The sequence below is a fragment of the Lycorma delicatula genome, chromosome 5 (assembly GCF_047948215.1).
Source record: "Lycorma delicatula isolate Av1 chromosome 5, ASM4794821v1, whole genome shotgun sequence".
Taxonomy (NCBI): domain Eukaryota; kingdom Metazoa; phylum Arthropoda; class Insecta; order Hemiptera; family Fulgoridae; genus Lycorma; species Lycorma delicatula.
In genome coordinates this window covers 78,271,946-78,285,746 of record NC_134459.1, presented here as the reverse complement: position 1 = coordinate 78,285,746, position 13,801 = coordinate 78,271,946, and positions in this window count along the sequence as shown.

Here is a 13,801-nt window from a genome sequence, read left to right as displayed (position 1 = left end):
CACAGACTGACAAAATATCCACCAAGCAAAGTTTACTAAAATACAGGTAATATTCAGTTCTACAACTGACACCTTCATAAAAGGAACTTTTTGTAATGTGGTTTTGAATAATTATTTGGACTCATTCATTATATTATTTATTCCATTTCACTTAAAAATAATTATATCTGTATATATATATATATATATATATAAATGAATGCTTGTTTGTCCGGTATACGTTTCTAGACCATTCATCCGATTGCGAAAAAACTTTAGTCAGTTGTTGTGTGCACGCCCGCGAAGGTTTCTAAATTAGTTTGGATCTGCTAGGTGACGCTGGCGTTGAGATATTTGGAAAAATTGCATTATGGTCTGATTTGTCTCATATTCAGAATATATATTAGTTACGTGAAAAGAAAAAAATTGCAAACACTATGTGGCGCAAAATTACCTGCTATGTGGCACCGGTGTCAAGGTATTTACGAAACAAACAAACATACACACATTTTTCTTATATATATATACAAATCAATCTTCGTAATGTGTCCGCTATAGACTAAAACACTAATAGGCCGATTTACGCGCGGGTTTTTGCAAAATGGTCCGCGTTGACCGGAGAAGGTTTAAAGCTATTGAAATCTTCAATTTAACCAGTAGGAAGAAAGTTAGGAACATTTTGATCGGACTATTGTGTTTAGAGAGTAGTTTGAATTAAATCCGATAGGTAGTGCTGTTCTGACAATTGGATTTATTTACATTCTGACTTCTATAAAGTGAAAACTTAAATTTAGTGAAGTTCAGTAATGTTTTGTAAGTTTCTTAATGCTCAATATTAATTGTGATGATCTTGCAGCCATATCCTTTTTCGTTAAAAAGTTATTTTCCAACGACTACTGTGTTTAGATAGTGGTTTGTATTGAATCCGATAGGCAGTGCTGTTGTTTTACCAACTGGATTTATTTACATTCTGACTTACAAAGTGAAAGGTTAAATTTTGTGAAGTTCCGTAATGTTCAATTTTTAAATGTTTTATCAAACTTTCAGTTGTGTTCATTTCATCTACATATATATATATATATATATATATATATATTCAAATCTAGCAATGGCAAAGGTTGCCGGGTCTGCTAGTAAATAAATAAAATTAAGTCTACAATTCCTTCAATCCAGTTTACAAAAATTGAAAATTCATATTTTTTTTAATGTAAACCGCGAGTTATTAGAAGAAAATTCTTTATATTTAGTATTATCCAATACTTTAGTTAAGGCGGACTACAAATAGTATTGTTTTTTAATAAAGATGGGTACATCAATTTGTTCTTTTACAATATCTGTTCCGATCATTTGTATGACCGTAATTCACTTTAGAAACAAGAGAGGCTAATCAAAATTTCTTTCCCTAAGAGTAACGATATGTACTATACAGACAGTCCCTGTGGTAAAAGCGCCACTTTAAGGATTAAATTTCAGCTTAATTTCGGTGGACATAGCATGTTCAAATAATCAATAGTATATTTGGCTCCGAAAAAAGGCCACGGAAACTATTTCATATCTTGCTTGTCCTAGAAAGTTTAACATAGATTCCTCATTATTTTTGAGAATGGCTATGTCATTTTGGGGAGTAACTTTTAACGAATGTCAAGTCATCGACGATTCTGACATTTATTAAAAAGTCTACTGCAAAGTGTAATCAGTAAGAATAACACTTTGACCTAGCCGTTGTACGTACGTACGTTGTATCTTCTCATAATGTGTTACGTTTTTTACCACTAATCTAGTTATCCTAGACTAGTAATCTAGTAGATGACTGACTGATAAGCTAGTAATTTTTTTTCTATGTATATTTCGTAGGATAAGGAACTGTTTGAAAGGACCTTTAACTAAATATATTCTGAAATAAAGGAAATATTATCAAGTTTCGTAAAAATTCATTTTTTAATATTCGCATGTTATTTGCGTATTCCACATTTCAATATTGAAATTGAATTTTTAAATTATCTACTTATAAAACCATGATATTCAAAGTTTTTACACTTATAGAAAATTATCAAATTACTGTATTCCATTAAAAAGGCATTAGCTCCCTTAATTTGAAATTAAATAAATTATTAAGATACAATATTTTTTCAATATTGATGACTAATCATCAATAATAAATTTATGAAACAGTTTTATTAAACTAAAAATATTTCTTATTATTGAGTAATATAAGACAGTTTTTTTAATTACATATCAAAAGATTTATTTTCCTTGTTTAAATATACAGCATTACTAATGATTTTTTTTTTAAATTAAATTAAATTTATACTTTTTAAATCTTTAAGATGTATTAATCTTCGTAACTTTAAAATTCTTTTTTTTTGTTAAATTATAACTCTTCTTCTTTTGCTTGGCGCTTGTCCCGTTTGGTGGCTCCGATGATGCCACCTGGCACGGCGGGGTGGAGCCGTGAGATAGCCAACTTCATATCTATCTAACGCGTGTCGGCCCAGCGTTGCTTTGAGTGACCCTTCGGTCGCTTGCTGTCGATGGTCAGCTTGTAGGCGGTCTTGGCAAAAGAGTCGACATCGGTGAACAGAACTGGCCGTACCAGCTCAGTCAAATCTCTGGTAGTTTGTCGCTGATGGGCGCAATTTCGAACTTATTTCGTAAGTCAATGTCAGTGATGTGGTTGAAACCACGTGACTAGCCAGATATCCATCATAGCATCCGTATTTTCATTACACCAAGGCGGCGTTCCATTACCTTGGTAGGTAAGGCGGTATATAAGTAAGTCGCAGCGGATCGGACGACGGTTTGATAGACTGATGTCTTCCATTCATTTGTCATACATAACAGTGCGACTACTATCACTTCAATCAGCCAACCTGACTTGATACGCACGTTGCTTTCTTCGAGAAGTTACTTTCATAAACGGTTTATTAATATAATTTTATTAAATAAATAATAAACATCCTTGAATATTATTTTTTTGTTAATTCAGAATTTTTTTTTGTAATTTATACCTTGTTTTTAAATATTGTTATAAGTTTTATAAAAAAAAAAAAAAAATCAGTAGTAGTTGAAATAAATCTGTTGAATCTAGTTTTTTTTATTATTACTTTCCCGTCTAGCGCTATAGCTTTAGAAGGAAAAGTATTTTAATCGCTCCAATCTGGGCATAAGCGGTTTTCACCGGATCGTACGTTCTGACACTTAAGGAACCCAAAAAAACCGGATCGAAATTTTCTGGATATTCGTATAAACGTGTATATGTTCGGTGTCGCCATCTAAATCACCTTTTTTTGTAGCGTGTGTGAAAATGTGATGCCTTACTGGGATTTGAACCCGAGACCTTCTGGTGAAAGGCCGTGACGCTAACATTCGCGCCAAGAAATCCGGCATCTAAATCACCTTATATTTCCAGAACTGCACAACCGATTTTTACCAAAGTTGGTCAGATTACTTTTCTATTGGGGGCATTCATGCCATTAAAGTAGCTGACGTACAGCTGCGGGTAATCGACTGCTATGTTGTGACGTCACAGGTGGGCGGTAGAATTAAATAAATGAATAATATTTAGAGTGTAAAAATATACTTCAAATGGCCACTAGTACCTTCCCAACCGCGCGCGTGAAATACGGCGTGCGCGCTCGCTTTAGTTAGAATCACTGAATTAAATAAACAAAAATATTATATTTAAATAATATGATAAATATTTTAAATTAAGTTCTGTGTGTTTGTGTGTATCTATAAGCTGTGCATCAGAAAAAACCGCGTGATGGAAAGTCCTACAACTGTGTTGTCAGCTTTTTTTAGTCAACTAACACTTGAAAGCTTGTAATGTTTCCAGTGTTATACAGAAATTTAGTAACGTCACATTTCCTAAATTAATTTTAGGTAAGTTTTTCAGCAGATGTTACAGGAAAACACTTTTTAACCAGTGTTTGCATAAAAGTTGCTTTATTTCGAACATAACTTATTATTACTGAAGCCCTTGTTGCTGTATTGATGAAGCCCTTTGTTGATGAATGTAAAGTTAAATCAGAAATATGATTTTTCTAGAAGATTTTCCAGATATTCAGTCTATTTTACTTTGTTGGTGTCCGTAGATAGATGTTCCCATTGTCCGTGTAATGAGTGTAAATTCGTAGTTTGTTACAATCTACGATCTTCAGATCAGGATGTGTAGTTTATTAAAACACATGGAATGGTGGCAAAGATACCGGAATTCTGGTTACGTTAAAATATAACTGATTCGACAAGACATCAGAACATCAAATATTCCTACACTAATCATCCCCGGCACTCGTAAATCTAGCTAGATATTTATTCCAACAAAATCTTACTATTTTTTTGTATATCGTTCAGTACATTAACGATATTAGAAAAATTTATAAAGCATTACGTATAGTACAAGAAGAAAACAAACCTGTTTCCTTAATGTTATAATCTTCTGTCCATAATCCTTTAGAAGAAGAAGAAGAAGAAGAAAACGGTTAGATTATAAATGGTGAGACGGGAACAGAGGAAACTGGTAACTTGTTGCCCTATATAATGAGATTAAGGATTTAAGGAGTTATACTTTACCTTACCTTTTAGTATAGCAAGCGTTTACTCTAAACACATACAAACTTCTATTAATAACAATATATTTTCGTAAATTACATAGTAAGCTTATGTGGGTTACGTGTAATATAATGTAATTAATTTAGGAAACCTTATATTTAAATAAATTTGGTTGTAATTATTAAATGAAAAGTACGTTTAAATTATAAACGAAAGCGAATTTTTGGTGTTAGTAACAACTATTATTCCAAAGAAAGCAAAACTTCTAAAAATAAAATGTGTTTTGTTAAATTGCTAACAAACTAATTTCAGAAGTTATAATTATGTATAAAATTTAATGTCAGTTAAAATTCTTGTTGGGTTTTACGTTAAGGATTTAGGCAAAGAACAGACGGATTTGCGGCAACGGTGTTAGTTTACTCTGGTGTACCGCCTGGGAAATTAGCATATTTTCAAGAAATACCTCATAAATATTTAATCTGTCTTCTTGACACTAACGTAGTACTGTTGTAAAAATTATAAAGTCGACAAAATATTTATAATAATATACTCATGCAAAATATGTAATTAAAAAAATAAACTTTAATTTCTACAGTGAAATATGTCAAAATTTAATATAAAAAAATATATACTTAACTCTGTTCTTTTTTATAAAAGACAAGAATTCTAATTTAAATTTTACTAGGAATAAATAAAGTAGAAAGATGAAATACTGTATGACACCGTCAGTTCATCTGTTCAAAAATAAAGGACACTCCGTTGCTATAGGGAACTGAAGTATGGTAAACTCATTGCACTTGACCCAGATGAGTTCAATAACAAAAGAAATACCTTGGAAAGTTACAGTTGTGGTATCAAAGCTAATGTTTTTTTTTTGCTATAAATTCTTTTAAATATCCAGAAGATTAATATCGTTATTACCATTATACATTTATCATCTAAAATAATATCAGGGATTATAGAAACTGCTTGAAAATTATCAAAAGAAAATTAAAAAAAAGTAGATTTTATTAAAAAAAAACCAACTGTGTATATAAATAAAATCATAATATTTTATTCCTTTTACGCATAATAATTTTTTTGAAAGCAGACTTCAAATTAAATTCAATTAGAGCTAAATTAAAAAAAAGTTATATGTTTAAAACATTACTTTTTTAAAATTAATTTTAATAATAATTTCTTAATAATAATCTTTTTTGAAAGCAGACGTCAAATTAAATTCAATTAGTGGTAATTAAAAAAAATATATATTTTTAAAACATTCTTTTTTTTTTGCTTCAGTGTTTCATCTACAATCGATTCCAAGTTACTAGAACCATAAGTAAATCTGAAATCCAAAAAATGACATCCAGAGAGGGGTTTTTATAGAAATCAAACAAAGAATTGTATATTCATACATATGTAAGCATACGAACAACTTATGACAACATATGAGCAGTTGTGTACTTGTACATATGTTATACAGTACACGTAAATATATAATAAACAAAAATAAGTACATAGAATGATGAGTCCAAACAACATTGATCAAGTTACCAAAAAGTAGAGTTATCAGTCGCACAATGAATCACAGATGACTAATCAACCATAGAAACAGTGAAATAAATCAAACAGAACCAATAAAGGTAAAGTGGCAAAATGAAATGAAGTATTTCGATGATACATAACATCCTAAGATACCTGATTCACTTCAAATCTCGGAGAACTTACAAAACTAAAATATGCAATAGCTTTAGGTGTATAACGTCCTCTCTATTATCCAAGAGGTTAAATGGGAGCCAGTTCACATGTTCCTTCAGTCTCATTTTATATTTTGCATCGAACCGCCGTATCTCTTCTCCAACAGTTAACAATCCCCGATAGTCGCGTATTTCAGTGTTTTTCGCAAACCATGACGCTTCTATTATATTTATAAAACATTTATGTTCATAATCTGTTAACAGATTATGTTCAGGTTATGTTCATTAATCTGTTGAAAAATCTGTTAGTCTATCTATATATCTTATAAAAAATATTCATGACTAAATTTTCTTACTCTGAGATATCAATGAATTTTTTTTTATCTTGTAAAAGAATTTCTCTAATGAATTCATTTCTTCTAAACTAATTCAACGGAAAATTTATTAAAGAAAAAATAAAATAGATTTGATTTTTTTTGTTACTCATAATAATTATTTAAAAATAAAGTAGATTTATCATAAATTATAGGATTATTACGAAATAATTACATAAACCTTGAAGTTATTTTAATATTAAAACTATTTCATGCAAAACAAGAAAATTATTTGAAAACTTTGATAAAGAAAAAGATACATTTGATAGTATTCAACATACACTAAACTCACGTTCTCTAGTAATTAGTAAAGGTTGATCTTTTTTTCATTCCTTTTATTATTTTATCAGTACGCAGGTTTTTCACCTTTTTTTTGAGCAGGTTTTTTTATATAAGGAACGTTTTTTTGTAAGCCATAATTATAATAAAGGAAAGTTTTAAAATAAGTTTAAAAGATCGCAATAAAGATTAAAATGTAGTACTATTATTTAAATTTCCACTTTTTAAATTAGCGCCAATTTAAAGGTTTATTAAATTGATTTATGAATGTTTACAGTTCGGAGATAAATTGAAATTCAAAATTAAAAGTATTTAATATCATTATTATTTTTTTATTCCTATTACCACTTAAGGTTATTTTTAAAGTAAAAGTTTAAACACCTATTAGTTTTACCATTTCTATTTTATCTTAAAAGAGTTGGTCAGATAGTCTTAAAAATTGTTTCTTTTTTATTGCGTTTCTATGTGATGTTATTTTTTTTCACTAGTACTATTCACTATATTGATTGACTGGTAGTATAAACGGAAACAATCCAACAAAAAAAAATGATACTTGCTTTTAAATCACTATTTTTTTATTTTTTATTTCTTGCTTAATTAACAACAAATTATCTAAAAATTTATTCAAGCATCCTTTTAAAAAAATAATTTGGAAATTATAAAAAACTCTTTACAGTTCCGCAAGAAGACCGATTTTTCGGTTCCGACGCCCTCATTATTTCTCAGCCAGAAAAGCACTGATTTTCAGAGTACAACGCACTACATACGTTCGATTAACCAATAGACCCTACGCACAAGCATCAAGTTTCAACTCAATTGCTGCATAAGCGCTTATGAAATATACATCACTACACAATCAACATAATCTTAATTTTTTTCGCTCTTAAATTGAGTGTATCTGAAATGACTCAATCAATCTCCATCAAATTTTCACATGAACAACTTCAGACACGCTAATATATTATATAAATTTCAATGAAATTGATTCAGTAGTTTTAGGGATCTTCGAACCACAAAATTTTGTACAACGGCATATATATAAGGAAATCCCGTTTTAAGTGAATAGTATTTTTGTACTTCTTATAGATCAAAACATAAAGAAAAGTCATATTCATCCTCCTACTATCATGCGATCGAAAGTTATACCGTTTTTTCTTTGAAAAGTCTATAAAATATATTTGTAAAATTATTTTTTAAATATCCAGGTATTTTTAACAATAAATAATTAATTTCACTTTCGAGTAAAAATGCAGTTGTTCAAATAGTAGTAAATTTAGGATAATTTCTTAATCACCGTATTTTCTCTATTTAATAATCATAAAGATTTCTATAAAATGTTTCTTTAGGTGTTAATTTAAAAGTAAAAATTAGAAATATACCTCTAAAAAGAATTTTAATTATTTTAAACCGATATAAATATTATTTCAAATACATTTTAGTTATGGAATGTTTTTATTGAAAGATGGAATTCCTTTCACTAATAACATACTTGATTCACGAGCTTTTTATTTATAGTAGTTGCAACTTTTAGGACTTTCAAAAGTTTATTTTTATAAGATAATGAAGGATAGAGAATTGATTTTTATAAAGTTAGATTAATTACTGATACGGAACAATAAAATCTACTTAAAAAAAATAGAATCTTTGCAAGAAAAATATACGTTTTAGAGAACGATGTACACTAAATACACAGATATTTTTGAAGTATCACACCGTACATTCGAAATTTTTCTTTATTTACACACTTGATTCATTTAAATTACATTTTTGTTTATAGTGTAAATAATCCTATAGAAAAATATTTTTCTAACTTATAAACGCTGATAAAAAACGTATTGATAACTAAAAAAAAAACAAATAAATTGAAAACGGTGAAAATAAAAATATTGTTTCAAACGTTTTTCGTTTTCTATTAAAATAGTATTTTACGATATTTTTAACATACAAACAGCGAATAAAGTTCTTTCACATAAAAAAAAAAAAAAAACACTTAAAAATAAAATTAATTTTAATTCAACATATCGCTTTACAGTAAAGATAACCAGCAGTATCTGAAATCGATAAAATTTATAGCATAACATTACGTTATATAAGTTAGCAACATGGAATACTTCATTGTCACAGCCTTCTGTATATATAGGATTCATTAAATTGCGACCAGAGCTCGTTACCGGCTGTGAAACCTCTGACAGACTTGATGTACAACCAGTGAGAGCGTAAAGGCAGTAAACCCAATATAGCTAGCCTACCTCCCATAATAAGTGGTAAAGTAATAAACCATCCCATCCCATCCTTTGTAATCACAAAATTTATTGTTTGCCAAGTTAGAATTTAATATTTATCCCATATTAACTGTTATGATAATCAATAATCGATTAAAAAAATGATCCTCAAGCCTCTATGTGATTAACGGATGCTATGAATTTATAATGGGTTGTAAAATTATCGTAACGCATCATCAATTCCATATCATCTCGTAATATTATTACGAAGGAAGACTGAAAATACACTTAATTTTACATCATATCACAATAACACAAAAAATAATAAATATTACAGATATATCAAAGAATAAAGCTTAAAATTCTAATGGAAAAGCTTTGTTTATGAATTAATAATTCAATTAAAAACAAAATATATCCATATATAATTTCATAAAACTCTTTGAAATTTTAATTAATAAAATAGAATATACATTGATATTGTAGAAAATTTAATTATTTAGCTTATGCCACCAAGATACAACACCAATTACAGTCAAAAATTACAAACAAACATCTAACAAATTAATATAAGCTACTAATTCTGGAGTCGCATCAGGAAATCTTCAGGAGTCCCTTCATAAGCTGTCCTGGGGTAAACTTCTGTAATGTGTTTAAGTTTGATTTTCACCACCCTCGCAAAGGGGCGTTGCTGTTTTACGCTATTTATACAGGAAATAGGCTCACCTACCATCCTGAGTTCGTATTCTGTTTAGCGTTGACCATGTCTTAGGTGGCAAGTCAAAACCCGGCGGCTTTTGAGAAATACATGGGATTTGGTTATTCTAGTTTGTGGTCTATTCTTGACACCAGGTGTCAGTTAGATTAAATCCATCCTTTGTGGCAGCAATTGCTGATTTGATCTCTAGTTTTATAACTAGAAATTTTCTCTTCAAAAAATTTCTATTTATAAAAAAAATAATTCTTCTATCCTCAGCCACGAAAAGAATTAGTTTTAAATATTATTTGTAAGTACCACCTATGGTGCTGAAGACTACAATAATTTATTTTTAAATTTAATAATTTCGTAGTATTTAGAAAGAGCTACCTGTAATAAATTAAAACGTTTTCAGTGTAAATTCCATTATTAAGTATTTTATTAAGTAATTCCATAAAAATCACTAAAGAGATGGGCGAAGTAACCAAATTATGGTTTTAATTTTTATAAGTCAAAATAACTAATAAAATACAGTGACTGAAAATTCAGTGATCTAAGAGTCAGAACGAGTTTTTAGATACAAAAATGTGATTTTAGATATGGCACCCCATAATTATGAATCGTGTGGACCTATATTTAGAAAATTAAATTTGTTATCTTATTCTTGAGTTTATATATATGAATGTGTAATCTTTATTAAAATGAGTGGTAAATTATTCTTAAAAAATAATAATATCAATCTTTTCCAAATCACATAACGAAACTGTTTTTCTTATAACCCAATACAATATTTCGGCTTACGAGAAAGGGCCTTATTATGCTTCTATTGCCATTTTTAATATACTGCCGAACTACTTAAAACATTTTCCATCAATTTATTTAAAATATAATTTAAAACGTTTCTTTTACCGAACCAATACTATTCTGTTGGCGAACTTTTAAATATAATACCAGTCAAAAGAAAAAAACAACAGAATTTATCTGCATCCTGTTCAAAGTACATTTAAATATGTACACAAAATAATTTTCGTTAACGGTTTCTAAATTGTGACTTGTTTTGTTGTAATTTTTTAAACTTATTTATTTGAACATTATTCTGTGTGTTTGTATTTGAATAATTAATATGGAATTAAACACATCTATTTTTACCTTATAATTTATTTTTATATTTATAATCTTCCGAATATTGACATGATATATATTTTTATGTTCTATCAGAATAAAGATTTTATATTTTTTTATTCTGTTTGAATGAAATTAGCGTATTTTACGTATAAAGAAAGGTTAACTAAACGCACCCTGGTAAGATAAGAAAAAGTAGATTATTTCTCCCTCTATGATCGGCGGCGCTCAGTCGTTCTTTCCATGCGCTAGTTATAAAAATTTTCAGATGGAATAAACCTATGGGTTAGAATATTTAGATCACAATAAAGTACTATTTATATTAAATGAATAATAAAACTTAATTATATATTTAAAGCCAATGTTAGGTTGTTGTTTTTTATTTTTATTAATCTTCTTGTAGAGTTTTTGCACTGCGTATTTAAGTAGCAGTTTACAATAAATTATTTTGTCAATCTCATGTTAATATGCATTTTCAGGAAAACTACTTTTTGTATTGAAACCCTATATAGAACCAGTGAAGTATTTAAATTGTTTACTATCAACCATTGATCTTTAACAGTAAAAACTACAACGTGGAAGGACAATGGTAAATAAAACTTTTGACCTCCTAAACCAACATAATTCCAGGAAACCAAAAATGAAAACGGCCTATCACATCGCAGAGGATTATTACAGAAATTAACTACAAACCTTTGTATATTTCATTTATGGTTAAATCAACTGAATATTTTGAACATATCTGTATTAAAGTTACATGTTTGCTTTTAATTATAGTTAACATAGAGTTTACTCCAAATACTGCTAGAAAATAGATTGAACCTTAATATATTACTGTAATTATATACGATTTTTACACTAAATAATTTTTTATTAATAAACAATTTTATAACTCCTCTAGTTATATTTCCTAAATAAATAATAATATATTATATATTTTAATTAATTTATTTAAATAAATTTGCATTGACTCATATTTAGTATATTATACAGTAAGGGTAAACACTGAACTTACGACAATAAATTTAGACCTTCAAGAACATCTGTTGATAAGACATAGTTAACCAAATTTTCTGAAAACTAAATATATACAACTTTCTACACTTAAAAAATTACTAAAATAAAAGAATTTTTAATTTCCACTTATTTATACGTTTCCTAGAAAATATATATAAAACCAAAATACAATGTTACGAAAAATGAATTTAGTAGTAAAAAAGAGAAAAATTTATCGAGTTATTGGATCAACGTTTTCCAAATTTTACCGTCGTTTTCCAACTTATTTCAATTTTAATGAAATATCTTAATATATATAAAACAAGATGACCTTTTTTTCCGCTACTTCCCTGGGCCGGACATACAATGAATAAAGCTCAGTCCAGGAGAGTATCCTTCAAACTCAAACGAGCCTCCAGTTCGGCTCGCCGGTTAGATCTTTGGGTGATCAACACCTGTCTCAAATCGTCAGGGAGGTGTTAACCAGGTCCGACTATTTAGTTCCTGCCCCCCCCCCCACCCCACAAAGACAGGGACTCGATCTGCACATTTTCTCATCTGCCTCTAATTACAGGGGAGGGGAAACGGGGCCCTATTGTGTCGTTCCCAGGCCCCACCCAGCAGCCGAGACTAGGTCTTTTGATTCCCCAGCCTACAGACCCCAGGAGTCCCCGGCTGAACATCGGAGTCGACACATCTCAGCATGCCGGCCCTCCCAGCCGGGACTGTCCGCCCTGCCCTAAACTAAAATTTTCTTTGACATCCTTCGTCATCTTTTTCCCTCAAAATCATCTTCGTCAAACCGTCAACGGCTCTCCAGTTTGCCGCTGAAGCCAACATATAATCTTCTAGTTCTTCTGGTGTTAGGTCAGCGACTCCCGCTCTGAACGGAGCGTTTTGCCATTTCTGGCAATGGAACACGGTGTGCTCCACTGAATCTTGCTCGTGAAAGTACGTACATACACGTCGGCAATTCCCTTCTGTCTATTCTATACAGGTACCCCTCGAAATTGCCATGTCCAGCATGACCTGCGTTCAGACATGACTGATTAACAAACAACGCTCGGAAAAAAGGACTTCAGATAAGTTGATGAACATTTTTTTCTTCCGGTATTAGTGAACATTAAGAAAGGATTTTTTGAATTTCCGAGTTTAAAATGTTAAAATTAGGTAATAATATTAATTTTAATATTTTTTTTTTTTTAATTTCTCGGTGAAACTTTCAAGATCTTTTGAAGATTCACCTTGAAAGCGGTGAATAAAGGTAAAACAAATCCTAAAGAATGATTAAAAATTTTTCCCCTTTCGGTTTTTTTAAATTCGATTTTTTAAGGGATGCAATAGTGTGCGTAGTAGTGGCTCATTAACATGATTATATTAGCATACACTGATATCAGTGAAGTTACCTGCCATTTTCCGAAAAAGCTTCTCAATTCTTTAGCAATAAACTTTTCCAATAAATTTATAAAGTAATAATTCTGAAAAATCCAACACACATAAAAAAGAATCTATACTTGTATTATAATAAATAGAAAAATAAAGTCCAAATGTTACAGTTTTTAAATGTTCAATTCTCTTAGTCTGATATTCTTAAATAAAAGATTATTATTTTAATTAAGTTCTTTTAAAATAATAGCCGTAATTGTCTAACATTGATCGATTCATGTAACAGTACCTGTATTAATCCCTGATGACCGATTTTGTAAATATTTTATATACGATGCGTTTTGTTTAAATTACTAGAGATTAAATTTACTCTCAGTAATAATCAATTAGAGATCTAGAAGAATACTAGCAAATACTTTATTAATAAACGTTCGTTCAATATCAATGTAAAATTTATTAATTTTTTAATAAACGTGACTTAACTGGTTTGATGCATTTTTCATTATTCACAGTAAT